The sequence below is a fragment of the Oratosquilla oratoria genome, chromosome 37, assembly GCF_046742065.1.
Source record: "Oratosquilla oratoria isolate Oo_2021 chromosome 37, ASM4674206v1, whole genome shotgun sequence".
NCBI classification, from domain to species: Eukaryota; Metazoa; Arthropoda; class Malacostraca; order Stomatopoda; family Squillidae; genus Oratosquilla; species Oratosquilla oratoria.
In genome coordinates this window covers 34005591-34011863 of record NC_134813.1, presented here as the reverse complement: position 1 = coordinate 34011863, position 6273 = coordinate 34005591, and positions in this window count along the sequence as shown.

Here is a 6273-nt window from a genome sequence, read left to right as displayed (position 1 = left end):
CTCCTGTTGATAATGCAGGTGGGGCTGCCTGGTTCTCGTGGCAGAAGAACTGGTCAAGATCGCCATCACGTGATTGACATGCAATATACAGCCTCGAGAAGAGACTACAGTCACTCTTCACTGCGGCCAGTTGCATCTGCTGCTTTGACTGCGTCTTGGTATGTGGCCGACTGAAGAGTGGCAACTTGTTCTGGGGCAGTCTGTCTGTAACTGGCTTCGTGCATAGTTCCAGTCTTTCTTACCAGTAGATCTTGAGTGTTCTCTAGGAAGGAATTCCCCATATCTTGGAACACTGCTATAAGTGCTCTGACATCCTTCATATAGGCTGCTTGCACTCCAGGTTTCTGGTCATGATGAAGATGCCCACTGTCGTGAGCACAGCTATGTCCTCTTACCGCCATCTCTTCAAACTCTGTCGTGATCCTGGCTATTTCTGGCCCTGCCACCATCCAGCGTCTGAGTGCCCCAGGGTTTCCTGTCAGTCCAATAGCTCCACCAGACCCTTTGACCAACGCGTTGTTCTGCTCATGACATTGGTCAATTGCAATGGCAGAGAACTTGTTGCTGGTCTTGTGTACCACAAACTTCCCAGACTTGAATTTTGTCAGGACATCTGGGTGTTTGTCAATGAGGTTCACCATATCACGGATGTGTACAGAAAGCCACCTGGAATAGTTAGTGTGATCTAAGCTTTGAACGAACCGTCAAATGTAAACCTGGTGTGAAACATTTCCCTACGGATTACTTGTGCTGCTCTTACTAGGTGCATGGCATCACTGTCATGATCACAGGCCTTCATCAGGGCGGAACCTATATGTTTCTCAAACATCAGTAGTGTGTCTCGGCCCTGAGAATGGGCTCTCAGATCAGGAAGCACAGAAAGAAGTCTGTCCTTCAGTCTGGTTGTGTGTATTCTGTTGGTTACCGGGACACCCAGCTGCTCAAGTCTCACCTTGTAGAGGTTACCTATGTCTGAGAGTTTAAATACAGGGGCATTGTCCTCATCTGCATGCATGTCCTCCATGAATGCCACCAACTCAGCAAAGGCTATGCCATCCAGACAATCCGCATCATCGTCCTTGAGTGCGGCTGGTCGGATTTTGTTATATAATGCACGGAGACAGTTGCGATGGTATTTTGCGTCGATGGCAACCATGTCTCCTGCAGACAGCTTGTCCAGCAGTTCAGTGTCCCCCAATTCAGTGGCACATCTCCTTACGTTCTTGTCAATGTCCTTTGTAGCTGCTTGGTGCAAGTCTGCAGTGCCAGCTGGCTTATTGCAGAAGAAACAGATAGGTTCGCTTGACTGTGGAAGTGTGTCGGCATATGCTGATCGTGTGCGCAAGGTTGGAGTACCGGTAGTAGATTGTTGTCCTGAAGCTGATTCTGCTCTGCTCTGCTGGTCAAACATTTTTTTGTTAAACTTTAAACGACATTTCTTGTGCCACTGAGCACTGTGTCTCTTCAAGGTAGCTTCTACGCCATCGCCATCATCCAGTCTTTCCACGTTGAGTTCCATTGGCATGCGGTGAAGTCCCTTGAAACGGACGAGGTCTTCTGTCAATGATGCATAGCCAACACCACTCGGTTTCATGGTAGATCTTAGTGGGCACTGTAAAGGTTCATCTGTCTCTGCTTGGCAAAGAATACAAAGCTCCCAGTTAGTTCTTGGGGGTGGTCTTGATTTCTTGGAGGTAGAGGGCTGGGCTGGGTCTATGAGGATATGACGCTTTGCCATAGTGACGATCAGGTCTGGGATGCTTGTATCTTGGCTTTGATCACCAGGCAGGGATCCTGCAACACAGAAGAAAAAAAATGTGTTAGACCATTGGATTCAACGTGGAATTCGCTATAAAGGTATGGAGAGCAATTCGCTAATTTTGACTATTTTGTATTCTTTATTTATGATAAACTAGAAAAATCCTTAATTTTCCAGATTTGTTTTAGAAAAACTTTTTTATATATATAAAAAAAAAAATCGAGAAAAAAACTCTCTATCCTTTTATAGCGAATTCGACGCTAAATCCAATGGTGTAATCGGTTTTATTCTCACTCTTCAATCAAAAAAGCCTTGGGGATTTGAATAGTGTGTCATTCAGTCATGAAGTCAGATTTGACCTCTGAGGTCCGCGAGAGGTCATTGACCTCTCACGGTCCTCAGAGGTCAAATCTGACTTACCTCCCGATCTCAAAAAGAACCTTATGGGATGTACTAACACTAGTAAAAAATGCATGCTTTAGTCATAATTTGCACAATTGCTATGGTTATCCGCTGTACAGACGTCGGGTTCTCGTTGATAAAAATTGCTGTTTCCTTGAATAGATGTTTGTTCATTTTATCTGACTGAATTGCTGATTAGTTTTATGAAGTGATTCTGTCGTTGTTATCACTTGGATTATTTTTTCTCCTGTTTTCCTCCTCTGTGTGTTGTTCTTCCCTCCGTTTTCGATGGTGAATGTGAGTGGGAGTTGCCTTCTGGTAACTAATAGCACTTGTGTTTGTTACACTCTACCTTCTCCGGTATTTTTAGTAATAAGGGTAATGATAATGACAATAGTGATGATGATGGTAATAAGGATAGTAATGATGACGATAGTAATAATAATAACAATAATAATAATGAGGATATTAATGATAATGATAATAATAATGATAATAATAATAATGATAATAATAATAATGATAATAATAATAGGGATAATAATGATGATGATAATAATAATGATAATGATAATAATAATGATAATAATAATAATGATAACAATAATAATAGGGATAATAATGATGATAATAATAGTAATAATAATAACAATAATAATAATAATAATGATAATAATAATAATAATAATGATAATAATAATAATAATAATAATAATAATGATAGTAATAATAATAATGATAATAATAATAATGATAATAATAATAATGATAATAATAATAATAATAATAATGATAATAGTAATAATAACAATAATAATAATAATAAAAATAATGATAATAATAATGATAACAAAAATAATAGGGATAATAATGATAATAATAATAATAATAATAATAATAATAATAATAATAATAATAATGATAATAATAATAATAATGATAATAATAACAGTGATAACAATGATAAAAGAAACGGCAACAACATCACTTTTATTATTTGTAATATATATTGCTTCCATAAAGGCCCCAGCGGATGATATTAAATGAAACTGGAAACTGAAAGACATCACACCAACAGAATATACACATTTCTCGTGTTGATAGTAAGTGCTTAGCTATTCCCAGCCACCTCCCGACCCACCCCTCCGCCGGTGATCCATAATTCCAGCAGAAACTTCCGGACTTCCAGCGGGGAACAAGAGAAGAGAGCTATGGATCGTTTAGTTGTAATCCTTTTCCTCCTCCTCCTCATAGGGGAACGTCAATTGAAAACACCGATGGAGGCTGAACGTCTCTACATATCAAATAATTCCGACAGTCGTCTCCGGATTCGAACCGGGACCTTGCGACATACGCCGTCAATGGCGATTTTATTCAGGTCTCTACATATCCTGTAGCGGCGACGAAAGCGGCGCCTTCTGCCCCTGTCATCAGCTTTGTGTAAGTGTATAAATGTAACCGCAAAGTTTTCCTTTCTTTGGGAATCTTTTGAGTTAAGAAAACTCTGATATTCGGAATAAAATGTGTCCGAAATCTAGAACATCCCGGGCACCAGAAGAACTTTCTGACATTCTTGTTATACATTTTTAAAGTGCGTTTTCTTTCTGAATATTAGAGGCGTTGAAATCGTAGATATTTCAGTTGTGAAGGATAAAGTATATGTTATGTAATGAACTTTTTCATTGAGCTTCTATCATAGCAATGTGAAGTATCAAGTTTGATCCCCAACGTCTCCCAGATATCGCCACTTACCCTGGCTCCCGTAGCACATAAGGCAGAGGTGACGGTTTTGTCCACTGCTTATCGTCTCCTGTTATAAGAACACTTGCTTAGATTTGGCCTTAAGTCACAACTGAAAAGGAACATTTCTTCATTACGTTCACTCAAGCTGATTAACAAAACCTAGACACAAAGTATTACATTAATAACAAAATATGAAGCTGATCTCTGGCTGCAGGGACTGCTTAGGATAGATATAACAGCATAGTGGTTCCTGATTTACTAGAATATATTTTTGATTACAAATAGACTTATCTCTATTCGCCTTTTGTTAAAATGTCGACATATTCTTCAAACATGACCACAAAGGAGAGAAGTCTTCTTTGGGAGGACTGAAAATGTGTCTTCTTTCAACAGCTGTTGTCCTTGTCCCAGTGGGCCTTTCTTGTGAAGAAGAGACCCTCAGGTATCCATAACTTGGGTCGAGCAAGCGAGTGCAAAAGACTAAACTTCGAAAACACACATGTGGTTGATCACTTTCTTCGCGGGGCTAACTGGGTTTCGGTGTCAACTTTGAAAGTTAACTGTATATACTTCGGTGAACAAGGCCTTCGTCTTCGAAGGCACCTACGCCAGTGAACTGTCGCCGTCGTTCAAGAATTAGGTGGGTTGTGGGGGGCGGGACTTCGTGGCTGGGTGAAGCTGACTTCGAAAACTCGATGTCCAATGAAAAGTGCGCTCAACAAGTGGGTACAGTATCCCGATGGCATCTGCTGACTCCCGAGGGTTTCTGAGCGCGCGCGCGCGTGCGTGCGTGTGTGTGTGTGTGTATGTGTGCGCGTGTGTGATTCACCATGGTCTTGGATCAAGTGTTGGACTCGTGATCGACAGCTATTTCCCTCCTGGAAGAGAGCTCACGAGAGTTGGAGTAATGACTCGCAGCGCAGTGATACTGAAATTACTTCAGCCCTGGGCGGGACTCGAACCCGGACCTCCGTAGTGGCAGCCGGAAACTCCACCAACCGTGCCCTCTATGTGTGTGTGTGTGTGTGTGTGTGTGTGTGTGTGTGTGTGTGTGTGTGTGTGTGAGAGAGAGAGAGAGAGAGAGAGAGAGAGAGAGAGAGAGAGTGAGCCAATGGGATAGGGATCTTCTGAAGAATGTAGTACGGACAAAGTGCATTTGAGAAAATATGCTCTTCAGCACTTGGCTAGCATGTGTTGACATAAAAAGGCTTTCAGGTTCCCTGCAATTGAAGATAAAACCTGCCAGAGGCAATTCGTAAGAGGAAATAAACAAGAGACTGAGCGTTTATCTATGATGAGTTACTGCAAAAGTTGTTTGTGTCAAAAATTGTTGGGAAACATTTCTTTCCTGAACTACATTAAATTCTCTTTATCTTCATTTTACAGAGACTTCCCAGAGAGCAAAAATTATATTAATCTTTGGGTTTACGTTCTTGGCAAAGTGTACAGTCACGTGCATTATTTTTTCTTATTTTTGTACCCACGCTACAATTCTGACAAAGTCAATATGATTTTTTTTTATCGAGTACGTGACACATTTTCCTATCTAGTATTTAGTTTACAGCTTGATAAATGTTTTTAATGAATGAAAAAAATATGTAAAAAAAAATAATTTTAATTTTGTATCGTGAAAACCTCTGGGTGGATAAAAAAATTTGCTCGTAATTGTACACGTGAGAACGAAGAAAAAAAAATAGTTGAAATTTGTAATTCAGTAATACCCGATATTCATAATCCAGAAATCTGGTAACACCGATGAAAAGAACCTCATTGCAGAATATATAGGTAAGAATATAAAAAACTGGAAAGTTATAAAGAAATCAATAAAACCTGATAAAACAAAAACTCTGCCAGTTTAAAATAAATGCACTGTTATCGACGAAGGTTGTGATCCCCAAATTGTGATCAAGAGACTTATACTAGTCCGCGATGTTATTTCAAATTATCCACAGAAAAAAGGAGGACATCTTGATTTGTTTCGACATTAAAGACTGCCTTCCACGTCATCAGACTGATTAAAATAGTTTGCTCAAAAATGCATGTAGGTTCAGATTATTAAGTGAGAGGTGAACAGTAAAGATGAACAGACTAAGTCTTCATAACTTTGCCGTGACATTCTGGAATGGAAACTAGTAAATCCAGATAATTGTCACATGGATTATGTACTGGTCAAACCTGCTATACCACGGACAAAAGTTGTGAGGTAATTTCAGTACAGTAGTGATAATAATATCATACCTGTGCTGTGGGACCTTGATCTTATGGAAAAGTACAAGAAAAGTACAAGAATGACCAGACCCCTCAACATCGCGACACGATTGGCAAAATAAACACAAAAATCTGAGAAACCTGAAAATTAAGATTCCAAT